Below are 16799 nucleotides of genomic sequence, written 5' to 3'. Positions count from 1 at the left end.
AGTACCTATACCTTACATGTGGGTTGACCCTATGAGTGCACTGACTCCTTCCATTTTGGTAGGTACGCCCCCTTTTTAAAACATCCATATTCATCAGGCCACAGGTTGTCCTATCTCCAGGTAGGTACGCCTGCCCTATATCCTTAGCAAATCCCCCTTATCCTTTATGAGTGGGCCTCATGGTTCATTGCCCTAGTATACACCTTTATGTACACTATAATTAAATATTTTCTGGTAAAAATAAAAATCTATTTCACTTCATATGTCCTTCTTAATACTTCCTTTGGTCCCTGGAGTCCTCCCCTACTTTTCAACTTATACATACTTGGTATATACTATGTCTCTATATACTATTCAATATATAATATGTTTACTTAGGTTATAAGATTCCCACTATCGTACAAATCATCAGAATATTTGTTAGGCTGACATTCCTTAATAATTATTACAATCAATTCCTCTCTGGCCTATGTTTTCCTTAATTACTCACGCTTCCTTCTTATGTATACCTGATTATATATAGGGTGGTCCATTTACAGTGACCGGGCCAAATATCTCACGAAATAAGCATCAAACGATAAAACTACAAAGAACGAAACTCATCTAGCTTGAGGGGGGAAACCAGTTGGTGCTATGGTTGGCCCGCTGGATGGCGCTGCCATTGGTCAAACGGATATAAACTGCATTTTTTAAAAATAGGAACCCCCATTTTTTATTACATATTTGTGTAGTACGTAAAGAAATGTGAATGTGTTAGTTGGACCACTTTTTTCGCTTTGTGATGGCGCTTTAATAGTCACAAACGTATAAGTATGTGGTATCACGTAACATTCCAGCAGTGTGGACGGTATTTGCTTCGTGATACATTACCCGTGTTAAAATGGACCGTTTACCAATTGTGGAAAAGGTCAATATTGTGTTGATGTATGGCTATTGTGATCAAAATGCCCAACGGGCGTGTGCTATGTATGCTGCTCGGTATCCTGGATGACATCATCCAAGTGTCCGGATCATTCGCCGGATAGTTACGTTATTTAAGGAAACAGGAAGTGTTCAGCCATATGTGAAACGTCAACCATGACCTGCAACAAATGGTGATGCCCAAGTAGGTGTTTTAGCTGCTGTAGCGGCTAATCCGCACATCAGTTGCAGACAAATTGTGCAAGAATCGGGAATCTCAAAAACATCGGTGTTCAGAATGCTACATCAACATCGATTGCTCCCATACAATATTTCTATGCACCAGAAATTGCATGGCAACGACTTTGAATGTCATATACAGTTCTGCCACTGGGCACACAAGAAATTACGGGACGATAACAGATTTTTTGCACGCGTTCTGTTTAGCGACGAAGCGTCATTCACCAACAGCGGTAACGTAAACCGGCATAATATACGCTATTGGGCAACGGAAAACCCATGATGGCTGCGACAAGTGGAACATCAGCAATCTTGGCGGGTTAATATATGGTGCGGCATTATAGGAGGAAGGATAATTGGCCCCCATTTTATCGATGGCAATCTAAATGGTGCAGTGCATACTGATTTCCTACGTAATGTTCTACCGATATTACTACAAGACGTTTCACTGCATGACAGAATGGTGATGTACTTCCAACATGATAGATGTCCCCACATAACTCGCGTGCGGTTGAAGCGGTATTGAGTAGCATATTTCATGACAGGTGGATTGGTCGTCGAAGCACCATACCATGGCCCGCACATTCACCGGATCTGATGTCCCTGGATTTCTTTCTGTGGGGAAAGTTGAAGGGTATTTGCTATCATGATCCACCGACAACGCCTGACAACATGCGTCAGCGCATTGTCAATGCATGTGTGAACATTACGGAAGGCGAACTACTCGCTGTTGAGAGGAATGTCGTTACACATATTGCCAAATGCATTGAGGTTGACGGACATCATTTTGAGCATTTATTGCATTAATGTGGTGTTTACAGGTAATGACATTGTAACAGCATGCGTTCTCAGAAATGGTAAGTTGACAAAGGTAGATGTATCACATTGGAACAACCGAAATAAAATGTTCACACATACCTACGTTCTGTATTTTAATTTAAAAAACCTACCTGTTACCAACCGTTCGTCTAAAATTGTGAGCCATATGTTTGTGGCTATTACAGCGCCACATATCACAAAGCGAAAAAAGTGGTCCAACTAAAACTTTCATATTTCTTTACGTACTACATGAATATGTAATAAAAAATCGGGCTTCCAATTTAAAAAAAAAAAAAAGCAGTTGATATCCGTTTGACCTATGGGAGCGCCATCTGGTTTCCCCCTATACGCTAGACAAGTTTCGTTCTTTGTAGTTTTTTCATTTGATGTTTATTTCGTGAGATATTTGGCCCGGTCACGATCAATGGACCACCCCCATAGAACCGTCACAATAAACAACAATGTGTGCATATTTCCCGATGTACACATACCTTCCCCCTACAACACTTGACGGTTCATACCTCTCGACAGGTTTCTAGTTAATAGTTCCATTGTTTGCATACTCGTTTGTCTTTGTGTGTATGATGATGTGTGTTTGTGCAGCCTGATTCTTCGGCCTTCTTATCTGAAGATAAGTTGTTGGTTGTTGGAAACCATAAAGAATATGAAGGACTTCTGTGATAGAAGTAGATGAATATGAAAAGAGGGGAAAAATAGGCAGGTACTCAAAAGAGGAGTAAGAAAGGAAAAAATAGAAATGGTTGCTAAGATCGAAGAAGAGAAAGAAGACAGCCCAAAGACAGGAAATCCTTCCCACCCCCCTTCTCCAGGATCCTTATCTCGCCAGTACTTGAGTGAGAAGCTGGAGGAGGTATGGTGTTAAATAGTCTCCTACAGAATGGACATTCTCACCTTCACCCTTGAGGTCCCCGAAGAACATCTTAGCAATCCCTATGGAATGGCAAATGGAGAAGAATCAGTCACACTTGTTTGCGAGGGTTGTTTGAAAGGTGTGGTGTGTGTTTTGTGTTAGCCATGATTTATATGTTGGTGTAAATCATGTTTTAATCTACAATACCCACCCATTCCAAAAATTATACAAACCCTCCCATTTACATCACATTTTATAAGAGGTATAAAATACTCTATACCAAATAGAAAATTATACACTACTATAAATAGTTGTCCAATTAGTCACTTTATATTATCTTTTATACACATATAAAATCCTCTATTCAGTTTATGTTGTCTCGACATCACTCTGTTTAAATAATACCATCATATTATATTTTTCGCTAATATAACGTTCTATTCATTTCATTTCGTGTCATGTCTAGAGATCATTGTTCATTCGTGATTTTCTTAAGTCTACTACTTGTCTGTCATATCCAGTTTCCTACATACTAAAAGTATAGGATAGTTTAAGGTGTCAGGAATAGATTATAGAACAGTTTAAGATTTGAAGAGAATTCGGTGCAGGAAAACTATCCTGGAAGAAACACCGAAAACAACTCTGTATCCGACGGTCGTCACTCCACCCATTAACTCAGAATGTTAACATCCCAGTGGGAACAGATGACTCCACCTGGATCCCATGGATCAAATATTAACTTCACTTGAGCAAGCACAGACCAATACTTCTCGTTAAATTTTGTGAGAAAGTCTCCCCATAGCGAAACAATCACCACTTCACTTGGTAACACAACATTAGGTAAAGTTATTCTATTTTCTACTCTACCCTGAATAAATTTGAATTTCTTCTGACAAGTCGTCTATAACCTTGCTGGTATTATTAAGTTTGGAAGAAACAATAGTCGAAACGTTTCTGGAGGTTACTCTAGCGGCAACTCTTCTATCTATCATTTCTTCAAATGCTTCTGCCAAACTACATACATTTATAATATCAAAGTTGGATATATTCTCTTTGAAATTCTGTCCTGCATTAATTGCTTAGACTGATCTACACTCTCTTTCGAAGTACTTAAACCTTGTCTTACATTATTGTACATGTCTTTTAACAATTCTAAGTTTTCAATAGGTTCTGTTTCTACATTATTACTTTTATCTTCAGTATCCACATCTAACTTTTTAGCTATGTCCTGAAATTGGTTACTCTGTGTCTGACTAAAGTCAGTGAACAGTTGGTTTACATGACTGCTTAATGAACTAGTTAATTCCTCTTTCAAATCTATTTTAAAATTTTCTACTTTTGTAGTTAATCCGTCAAATTCTGTCTTCAAATTTCCCATACCTTCACATAAATTACTGAAAGTCTTTACTTTGTGAATCTACCTTAGCACTTAACAATCCTAAAGTTTCATTCTGAACATACAATTTATTATTTAGTTGAGTATTTACTGAATCGAATTTAAACTTTGAGCATTTAAAGTTGTATTTTGATCATCCAATTGAGAATTTAAAGTTTCATTTAACTGTAATCTCGGGGCTTCTAGTTTGGCATTTAAAGTAGCACTTATTTCATTCCCCAAAGAAGCACCCTGGTCTTCTACACTCCTGGAAATTGAAATAAGAACACCGTGAATTCATTGTCCCAGGAAGGGGAAACTTTATTGACACATTCCTGGGGTCAGATACATCACATGATCACACTGACAGAACCACAGGCACATAGACACAGGCAACAGAGCATGCACAATGTCGGCACTAGTACAGTGTATATCCACCTTTCGCAGCAATGCAGGCTGCTATTCTCCCATGGAGACGATCGTAGAGATGCTGGATGTAGTCCTGTGGAACGGCTTGCCATGCCATTTCCACCTGGCGCCTCAGTTGGACCAGCGTTCGTGCTGGACGTGCAGACCGCGTGAGACGACGCTTCATCCAGTCCCAAACATGCTCAATGGGGGACAGATCCGGAGATCTTGCTGGCCAGGGTAGTTGACTTACACCTTCTAGAGCACGTTGGGTGGCACGGGATACATGCGGACGTGCATTGTCCTGTTGGGACAGCAAGTTCCCTTGCCGGTCTAGGAATGGTAGAACGATGGGTTCGATGATGGTTTGGATGTACCGTGCACTATTCAGTGTCCCCTCGACGATCACCAGTGGTGTACGGCCAGTGTAGGAGATCGCTCCCCACACCATGATGCCGGGTGTTGGCCCTGTGTGCCTCGGTCGTATGCAGTCCTGATTGTGGCGCTCACCTGCACAGCGCCAAACACGCATACGACCATCATTGGCACCAAGGCAGAAGCGACTCTCATCGCTGAAGACGACACGTCTCCATTCGTCCCTCCATTCACGCCTGTCGCGACACCACTGGAGGCGGGCTGCACGATGTTGGGGCGTGAGCGGAAGACGGCCTAACGGTGTGCGGGACCGTAGCCCAGCTTCATGGAGACGGTTGCGAATGGTCCTCGCCGATACCCCAGGAGCAACAGTGTCCCTAATTTGCTGGGAAGTGGCGGTGCGGTCCCCTACGGCACTGCGTAGGATCCTACGGTCTTGGCGTGCATCCGTGCGTCGCTGCGGTCCGGTCCGGTCCCAGGTCGACGGGCACGTGCACCTTCCGCCGACCACTGGCGACAACATCGATGTACTGTGGAGACCTCATGCCCCACGTGTTGAGCAATTCGGCGGTACGTCAACCCGGCCTCCCGCATGCCCACTATACGCCCTCGCTCAAAGTCCGTCAACTGCACATACGGTTCACGTCCACGCTGTCGCGGCATGCTACCAGTGTTAAAGACTGCGATGGAGCTCCGTATGCCACGGCAAACTGGCTGACACTGACGGCGGCGGTGCACAAATGCTGCGCAGCTAGCGCCATTCGACGGCCAACACCGCGGTTCCTGGTGTGTCCGCTGTGCCGTGCGTGTGATCATTGCTTGTACAGCCCTCTCGCAGTGTCCGGAGCAAGTATGGTGGGTCTGACACACCGGTGTCAATGTGTTCTTTTTCCATTTCCAGGAGTGTATTTTATCATTTAATTGAGTATTTATTGAGATTAATTTAAGACTTAGTTCCTTTCTTAAAGCCACTGAATCTGCACTTCGGGCTTTGATTAAATTTACTACCTCAGACCAATGTGGCACCTCCTTACTCACTTTCATTGCCATGGCTGGTTCTGATGTTCCCCAAGTCCCTGTGTATTATCCATATTCTTCTTACATTTAGATCTCGTAACCATAAAAAAAATCTATACTGAGTATAACAACTATACTAGCAGTCTATTATTCAACAGTTTCTTTAACTTTACACTCAAAGAATTTTTGTTTTGCACTCGCCCGGCATAGAGTTCTAGTTGCATTGATGAGCAGATGCGTAATCAGCACCGGTGAACTTGTACTGGCGCCGGCACCGTGGGATGTTGGTTTCAGAATCGGCGTCGGCGAGCGTATGTGGAATCAGCATCAGTGATCAGCGACAGATGCCGGCGTCATCGGACTTAGGCTGGTTTCCACGTCTGTCCCCACGAAGTGGGTGAGAGCTGATTACTCCTCACACCGGATCTTCTTCAATGAAATATTGTCATTGTATTTTTTCTTAGTCTAATATGTCGGAATCTTCTCTCTTTTCTTTTAATGTAATACCTTTCTTACGTCTTCTCTTTTATTACATTTATTAATTTTCACCATTTGAACTTTTAGGCCGAATCCAATTCCATGAAACAGTTATCTTGTCTTGTTATACCTGGTTGCTATGGAAACACATCGTATCTTCTGCTTCGATATCCTCTCAAAATTCCCGTGTTTTTTCCTCCCAGGTCATTTTCACTGGTTGCCACATTCTAATGCTTTAGAAGACCTGAAGTGTGATTCGAAATTGGATTGCATGCAAAATTCGCACCTCCCTCACATCTGTTGATTTATGTGGTATGCACAGCCGATCTTCGTCTCCGGATATCAGGCTACATTGATCTCCAAAAACTTCTTCTCCGAAGAATATTGCTGGTTAATAGAATTTATCGGACTCTCTCTTTCTCTCTCTACTCACGAAATAAGTGGATACTCACAGAATACTTTTAGTTTAGTCTTGGTATATTTCAACTTCCACAAAGAACAAATTCACCACTTCTCACATAAATATTTCAATGTTTGCAAGTCATCTGATTCGTCTAGCATTAGACTCGATTAAATACGTTTGCAATAGTGTAGTTTTTACAACCAAATAATTTATGAACATGTCTTGCTTCTAGCAAGTCCAACACATGAAGTATAATTAACAATTTTTCAACTGTTGTTCTTTTTTCTCATTACGATAATCAACGACATAAAACACCATAAGATACATAAACAGTCCTTGTTCTTCCAATATGACTTCTGTGGCGCGAACAGCAAACACTTGTCGATGCTGCTGGACCATCGCGTCTACCTTGTGCTCGTGACTCCTTTCCAGCCTGTGCACACAAACATGTGTCGTGCAGTATGTATGTTCTCTCACACTTATTTTTAAAATATCATGTGTCGAGGTGGTAGAAGGACGAGTGGTTCTAGACTTTATGCAGATATTCTCGAAGCACTACACTATACCTTTGAGTGTCACTAATTCCGTCATAGTTTTTAACATATAAAGCAATGTATAGCTTCTTTAGTCTATCCAGATTGGACGATAAAAAAATATATGCATTTCACTTCAAAACATATGTGAGTTAAACATTTGGCCACTACCAACTTTTAACAAAATAAAAAACATTTCCACCACGTTGACACTTTCACCACTTTCGCATACGTTTAGTAAGACAGAGAATACAATGAAATATCTCGACGTGATACTACAGCATGAGTGGCCACTGAGAAGCTTTGGCCAAGAAGCGAGTGGATGACCTTGTTGCTGAGCACGCCGCCCAACATGTTTTTCATTTCAATGAATGCTTCACAGCCTGTGCTATCTGGATCCTTCACACCAACACCAACTTTTCTGAATTGCGCAGATGGAAACGCTCTCTGCAATATATCGTACGTTGCCGTAACGCTCCTGGCCTCAACCTTTGTTAGTAATTGTCCTTATCCATCTAGCCTCTTCTGTGTTCCCATTCAAGCACTACACAGCCCTCTATTACAGCAATGCATCCATTCTTTCTACTTCTTTTCTGCTTCCCCCTCCCTCATTTGCAACTCTACTCTGCTATCCTTCCCCCTACCTATTCTATGCCATCAGTGCTTGCTAAAGTTAATGAAAAGGCTGTATATGTAAGGATAATTGATCATTTTATATCACACGATTTGCTATCAAATGTACAGTTCGGCCTTAGAAGTCGTTTAGCAACTGTGGGGTACTGGATGGCTTAAACAAAAGATTTCGAACGCTAGGTATATTTTTTATTTAACTAAGGCGTCTGATTGTGTTGATCACAAAATATTGCTCCAGAAGTTGGACCATTACGGAATACAGGGAGTAGCTCACAATTGGTTCACCTCTTCCTTTAACACCAGACAGCAAAAGGTGATTATTCACAATGGCGAGAATGGTTGTGATGTGGGGTTTGGTCAAGTGGGGTGTGCCCCAGGGATCAGTGTTGGGGCCAGTCCTGTTCCCTATTTATATAAATGCGATGCCCTCTAGTTTTACGGGTAACTCTTAAATATTTGTTTGCGGATGACACTAGCTTGGTAGTAAAGGATTATTTTGCAACATTGGCTCAGTTTCAAATAGTGCGGTTCATGACCCTTAGTTCGTGGTTTGTAGAAAATAAACTAACACTAAATCACAGTAAGACTCAGTTTTTACAGTTTCTAACGGACCGTTCAACCAAACCTGACGTTTTAATTTCACAAAACGGGCATATGATTAGTGAAAATGAACAGTTCAAATTTATAGGTGTTCAGATAGATAGTAAACTGTCGTGGTAAGCCCACGTTCAGGATCTTGTTCAAAGACTTAACGCTACCATTTTTACTATTCGAACAGTATCTGAAGTGAGTGAACGTTTGAAACAAAAATTAGTCTACTTTGCTTAATTTTATTCGCTTATGTCTTATGGTATTATATTTTGGGGTAACTCTTCCCATTCTAAAAGGATATTTTTGGCTCAGAAATGGGCGGTTTGGGCAATAAGTGGTGTAAGTTTACAAACCTCTTGTCGACCCCTGTTCGCGAGTCTGGGTATTTTGACACTGGCCTCTCAATTTATACACTCCTGGAAATTGAAATAAGAACACCGTGAATTCATTGTCCCAGGAAGGGGAAACTTTATTGACACATTCCTGGGGTCAGATACATCACATGATCACACTGACAGAACCACAGGCACATAGACACAGGCAACAGAGCATGCACAATGTCGGCACTAGTACAGTATATATCCACCTTTCGCAGCAATGCAGGCTGCTATTCTCCCATGGAGACGATCGTAGAGATGCTGGATGTAGTCCTGTGGAACGGCTTGCCATGCCATTTCCACCTGGCGCCTCAGTTGGACCAGCGTTCGTGCTGGACGTGCAGACCGCGTGAGACGACGCTTCATCCAGTCCCAAACATGCTCAATGGGGGACAGATCCGGAGATCTTGCTGGCCAGGGTAGTTGACGTACACCTTCTAGAGCACGTTGGGTGGCACGGGATACATGCGGACGTGCATTGTCCTGTTGGAACAGCAAGTTCCCTTGCCGGTCTAGGAATGGTAGAACGATGGGTTCGATGATGGTTTGGATGTACCGTGCACTATTCAGTGTCCCCTCGATGATCACCAGTGGTGTACGGCCAGTGTAGGAGATCGCTCCCCACACCAAGATGCCGGGTGTTGGCCCTGTGTGCCTCGGTCGTATGCAGTCCTGATTGTGGCGCTCACCTGCACGGCGCCAAACACGCATACGACCATCATTGGCACCAAGGCAGAAGCGACTCTCATCGCTGAAGACGACACGTCTCCATTCGTCCCTCCATCCACGCCTGTCGCGACACCACTGGAGGCGGGCTGCACGATGTTGGGGCGTGAGCGGAAGACGGCCTAACGGTGTGCGGGACCGTAGCCCAGCTTCATGGAGACGGTTGCGAATGGCCCTCGCCGATACCCCAGGAGCAACAGTGTCCCTAATTTGCTGGGAAGTGGCGGTGCGGTCCCCTACGGCACTGCGTAGGATCCTACGGTCTTGGCGTGCATCCGTGCGTCGCTGCGGTCCGGTCCCAGGTCGGCGGGCACGTGCACCTTCCGCCGACCACTGGCGACAACATCGATGTACTGTGGAGACCTCACGCCCCACGTGTTGAGCAATTCGGCGGTACGTCCACCCGGCCTCCCGCATGCCCACTATACGCCCTCGCTCAAAGTCCGTCAACTGCACATACGGTTCACGTCCACGCTGTCGCGGCATGCTACCAGTGTTAAAGACTGCGATGGAGCTCCGTATGCCACGGCAAACTGGCTGACACTGACGGCGGCGGTGCACAAATGCTGCGCAGCTAGCGCCATTCGACGGCCAACACCGCGGTTCCTGGTGTGTCCGCTGTGCCGTGCGTGTGATCATTGCTTGTACAGCAATCTCGCAGTGTCCGGTGCAAGTATGGTGGGTCTGACACACCGGTGTCAATGTGTTCTTTTTTCCATTTCCAGGAGTGTATATTCCTTACTATCATTTCTTGTTAATAATATTAGCTTATTTCCAAGAATAAGCAGCTTTCACTCAGTTGATACTCGGCAGAAATCAAACCTGCATTTGGCTCGGATTTCCTTAACTCTTGTGCAGAATACTGCTGCATCCATTTTCAATAAGTTACCACTCAAATTCAAAAATCTTAGCAGTAATCCCCGCGCTTTAAAATCGAAACTGAAGAGTTTTCTCATGGGTCACTCCTCCTATTCTCTCGAGGAGTTCCTTCAAAAATTAAGATGGTTCTTGTTGTATTGTGGATTGCGATAACTTAAACCTATGGACTGACTTTTTTGGGTACATAAACATTTTATTTTTATCTGTTATCACTTTTATGTTGTAATGTCATGTACTGACACATTCCACGACCTTCGGAGATTTGCTCCTACGGAACTTGACGCGTAAATAAAACAATAAAATAAATAAGTAAGCTCTCACTATAGTCATGAAGTCGCTTCAAGGAGGATACTGTTTTGGAATTTATGATATGAAAATGAGTGATGTGTAGTTTCATGTTGTAGAAGTAAATCTATAACGACTCCAGAAAATTGTGTTTGAATGTTACAAAAGTGAGAAGATGCTTAAAATGTTTTTGCAGCTCTCTCGTAAAGATCCGAAAGAATAGTTGTGACGTCAAGTATCTTCTTCTTGGAGGATCTTTTCTGTATAAGTAAGTAAAGAATATCATGAGGTACTGGTGGAAGTAGTGCTATGAGGGCTGGTCATGAGTCATGCTTGGCTAGGTCAGTTTGTAGAGAACATACCGATGTGAAAGGCAAAGGTTCCAGGATCGAGTCTTGCCCTGGCATACAGTTATAATCTGCTAGTAAGTTTGAGATCAGTGCACACTCTGCTGCAGATTGAAAACTCATTATGGAGTTACCAATCGTTTCTACACTGAAGAGCCAAAGAAACCGGTACACCTGCCTAACATCGTGTAGGGCGCCCTGGAGCATGCAGAAGTGCCGCAGCACGACGTGGCATGGACTCAACTAATGTTCAAAGTACTGACGGAGGAAACTGGCTGTCCATAAATCCGTAACAGTAAGTGCTTCTGAACAGCACATTGCAAAGCGTCCCAGATATGCTCAATAATGTTCATGTCTCGGGAATTTGGTGACCAGCGAAAGTGTTTGAACTCAGAAGAGTGTTCCTGGAGCCACTCTGTAGCAATTCTGGACGTTTGAGGTGTCCCAATGTCCTGCTGGAAGTCCGTCGGAATGCCCAATGGACATGAAAGGATTCAGATGATCAGACAGGATGCTTACGTATGTGTCACCTGTCAGGGTCGTATCTAGACGTATCAGGGGCCCCATATCACTCCAACTGCACACACTTCACACCATTACAGAGACTCCACTAACTTGAACAGTCCCCCACTGAGATGCATGGTGTATGGATGTACTGTTGTCCCAAGCATATTGCAACAAACGGTGTATTTCTATCGCTGCTCGTTTAGTTTTTATTGCCGTTTCAAATATACTGGTCATTTTTGAAACACCCTGTATATGGTATATACACTACTATTAGTTCTCAATAGGCAAATGTGCTGGTCTGTTACAGACATTTAATACTTGATTATGTACAGGTGTTAGTGGTTAGGTTTACATAGGCAAAGTAACTGTTCTAGATTTGGTATGACAACTACAATCTAAAATCAATAAAAGAAACGCATTATCGAGAGCACTTGGTGAATATACAGTGTACCAGGTGTACCGGTATGAAATGAGCGTTTTTTTGTGAAAATGAAACACTAATTTTGAATTGAAAAGTAAAAACCTTTTATTCAAAGTACTGATCATTGCTTTCTACACATTTTGACCACCTTCCTGGCAATTTGTGGACACCACGTCTTTTGAAGCAGATTAGATTAGATTAGATTAGATTTACTTTCATTCCAATTGATCCGTAGTGAGGAGGTCCTCCAGGATATGGAACATGTCAGAAAAACAACAATACATGAGAAATATTTACAACTAAAACAAATAAGCTAATGTACCATTCCACAGGTCCCAAGTGGAATGATAGTCATTTTTTAATGAACACGGAGAGTCATTTTACAAATACTAATGCACTGACTTTAAAATAAAGTTTTTTATTTATTTATAAGGTAATACAACTACTGTAATACTTATTTACAATGAACACATTACTGCACTGAAATGGTGCAGAAGTTATGTTGTACTTATATACAAATCAGTTGGTTTTACTAAGAAATTCATCAATGGAGTAGAAGGAGTTGGCCACCAATAAATCCTTTAGGCTTCTCTTAAACTGAATTTCATTGGTTGTTAAGCTTTTTACGGCTGCTGGCAAGTTATTGAAAATGTGTGTTCCTGAATAATGCACACCTTTTTGTACAAGACTAAGTGACTTTACATCCTTGTGAAGATTATTCTTATTTCTAGTATTAATTCCATGAATTGAGCTGTTGGTTTGAAAAAGTGATATATTTTTAATGACAAATTTCATTAAGGAATAAATATATTGGGAAGCAGTAGTTAGTATCCCTAGTTCCCTAAACAGGCTTCTGCAGGATGTTCTTGAGTTCACACCACATATAACTCTCACTGCACGTTTTTGTGCCCAGAAAACTTTAGCTTGGCTTGATGAATTACCCCAAAAAATAATCCCATATGACATTATGGAATGAAAGTAAGCATAGTACGCCAGCTTTTTCATTTTTATATGCCCTATGTCTGACAAAATTCGCATTGCAAACAGAGATTTGTTAAGACGCTTCAGCAGTTCTGTGGTGTGATCCTCCCAGTTGAATTTATTATCAAGCTGTAATCCCAAGAATTTAACACTGTCCACTTCTTCTATCTTCTTGTCATCGTATGTTAGACATATACTCTTGGGACACCCCTTACAAGTTCTGAACTGCATGTAGTGTGTTTTTTCAAAGTTTAGTGACAAAGAATTGGCTAGGAACCAGTGATTAATGTCCATAAATATTTTATTGGCTGATCTTTCTAAGACTACACTTGATTTGCTATTTATTGCAATGTTTGTATCATCAGCAAACAAAACAAACTTGGCATCTGGTACTGTTACTGATGAAAGGTCATTGATATACACATATTTCTGTTGGGGTAGTGAGGGTCAAATTCATATTATGGAAGTTACTTGAAATGTCTGGTCTGAGGTAATCCATAGCAGCATCTACCGAACCTGACAAACCCATCTTTTCAGTAACAGTTATAAAATGTTTGTTAAAAAGTTCTGCAACACTATACACATCTGTCACCAATGTATCATTTACTCTTAATGCTATTTGTTCTTCTTCATGTCTGGTTCTACCGGTCTCCTCCTTCACTATATCCCATATTGTCTTTATTTTGTTATCTGATATGACTATCTTTTCCTTGTAATATATTTGCTTTGACATCCGTATTACAGTCTTTAATATTTTGCAGTATTTCTTATAATGTGCTATAGCATCAACATTGGAAATGTTTCGGATTGACAGATACAGTTTTCTTTTTGTTTTACAAGATACCCCTATCCCTCGAGTAATCCATGGCTTCTTTGTAGACTTTGCTCTAACCTTGGTCAGTTTTGGGGGAAAGCAGTGTTCGAATAAGGTAAGCACTTTATTAGCAAAAATGTTATATTTTTCATTCATGCCATGAGCACTGTAAACATCAGTCCAGTGAATGTCTCTGAGGAGTGTCCTAAAATAATCAATTTTTGGCTTACTGATTACCTCTTGAGCTCAGATTTAACAGATTTTATATCCTGTTCAGTATTAACATTTAACAGAAGGAACTGCATGTCATGGTCTGAGAGACCATTGACTATTGGTTTTGTAATATAATTTTGTTCATTGGACTTTTCTATAAAGATATTATCAATGGCTGTTTGTGAGCAAGTGGCTATCCTAGTGGGGAACTTTACAGTGGGAATTAAGTTGAATGATAGTGTTACTAACTCAAATAAGTTCTTATTGGGAGAGTCTTTAAGGAAATCTACATTAAAATCACCAGCAACCACTATTTCTTTGTTTTTGGTTGTTAAATGGGCCAGTACAGCTCCAAGGCCAATCAGACACCCAATTTTCGACTTCTTCGTAGGAATCGAAGTGTTCCTCAGCCATTGCGTGTCCCACTGATGGAAACAAATGGTAGTCGGAAGGGACCAAGTCTGGTGAATACGGCGGGTGGGGTAGCAGCTCCCAGCCAAGTGTTTTGATTGTATCCTGAACCAGTTTTGCTTTGTGTGCAGGTGCATTGTCGTGTAAAAAAATTACTTTTCCATGTCTTTTGGCCCATTCTGGTCTTTTTTCGATCAATGCATAATTCAAATTGATCAGTTGTTGTCTGTAGCGATTAGTATTCACAGTTTCACCGGGTTTTAGAAGCTCATGATACACCACAGCTTTCTGATCCCACCAAACACAGAGCATTGTCTTCCTGCCGAATCGATCTGGCTTTGCAGTCGATGTTGATGGTTGTCTCGGATTAACCCATGATTTTACCCGTTTAGGATTCTTGAAACAAATCCATTTTTCATGGGCAGCAACAATTCGATGCAAAATTGATTTTCTTTCATGTCTTTGAAGCAAAATTTAACATGGTTTTTCGGTTTTCCATCTGTCTTTCATTCAATTCATGTGGCACCCATTTTCCACACTTTTGGATCTTCCCCATAGCTTTCAAACGGTCAGAAATTGTTTGTTGAGCAGCATTTAGCATTGTTGCCACTTGCTTCTGACTCAAAGTATCATCTGTATCTAATATTGCTTGCAATTCGGCGTCTTCGAACTTTTTTGGTGGTCTTCCACGTTCTTCATTTCTTACATCAAAATCATTATTTCTGAACCGTTGAAACCATCTTTTGCATGTTGCTTCTGATAGAGCATGATCACCATATGCCTCGACAAGCATTCGATGCGACTCTGCAGCACTTTTTTTCAAATTAAAACAAAAAATTAATGCTTTCCGTAAATTATCACTTTCTGGTACAAAATTCGACATTGTTAACACGATGAAAACATACGATGTTGTTTATTCCGTGATTTAATGTATACTAAATATCTTTGACAGATCTCATACCAACCAAACAAAAAAAAAATTAGGCTCGTTCACAACAAATGTTGCCTATCGACACATTAGTATCTTAACGTTCATTTCATACCGGCATACCTGGTATAGTCAACATCGCTGGAAGTATCAGTTCGCACTGCGACAAACTTGCATAATTCGTTTGAGTATAATTGACAGGTACAATTTATATGTAGTTTACCGAAGTAACACTTTCCGTAATGCCAGGCCAATGATTGTCTCAAAAGCGAAGTTTCAAAAGCCCTTAGAGTACCGGTATGGAACAACTGAAATCCAGGAAAGTTTATTCAGTGCTTCCAAGGAAAAAGAAATATACGAAATACGTAGACTAGATGCACTATTGTTGTTCAATGTCACATTGAGTACTGTTTGCAGCTCGTTGAAAGTATTCGGAAGTTGTCGTGACGGTTGCAAGCGCTGCCAATGTATGTGATTTCCGCAGATTGGAGCTGCAGTAGCGATTTCGCAATGAAGTACTTACTGTTTGATCTCTGCAGCAGAACATTTTGTAGCGATAACTGATAAAAGCAATACCGATCCATCTACACCCGTTCTTCACCTGCTCATTGAATAAGTGTGTCAGCACTGGATTATTTCAATTAATATTTACTGTTAGACACAATACAATATCTTGATATCCATTGTTACGGTACGGTTGTTACAAATAAATACCCCATATAAACGTGTAAGTCAGGCAACGTGGCTTTAGTATAACTCGAGACATTCGCGCAGAATTTCAGAAACAAGGACATAAACCGAGCGACATGATTTGTCAGCAGACAGTGTAGCGTGTAATCTCGTAATCCCCCTCCGCTCACATTGCATTGGCAAGTAATGTACCACTCTGCTCTCCTCGCAGCCGAGAACAATATGACGTCATGTCAACCATAATTCACACATTTAGCTTTCCTGCAGCGTAGTAAATAAGTCTGCGATTATCAGTCATTCGCGAGCGCAGCGTCTCGGAAACGCAGCTTTAAAGTTTTTTTTTTTAAGTGGTAGTGTTAGCTCGTCAAGGAGTGCAACTACATAACCGTAAATGAATAACAACGAACAATATTTACAATTATTTGAGCGGAGAGTTGGCGTTTTCTCCCCCAGTTCTGCTCAAGACACATTGGTAGGTATACGAATCGTTTGCTTCGTGACTGTCACCTATCATTTTCCACTGCTGACATCCTTAGCAATCTATCAGTTATTGTGACTATTACAAGAGGCTTAATTTC

The sequence above is a fragment of the Schistocerca nitens genome, chromosome 2 (assembly GCF_023898315.1).
Source record: "Schistocerca nitens isolate TAMUIC-IGC-003100 chromosome 2, iqSchNite1.1, whole genome shotgun sequence".
In the NCBI taxonomy this organism is placed as follows: domain Eukaryota; kingdom Metazoa; phylum Arthropoda; class Insecta; order Orthoptera; family Acrididae; genus Schistocerca; species Schistocerca nitens.
The sequence above is the reverse complement of the archived record's forward strand: the minus strand, read 5'-3'. Positions refer to the sequence as shown.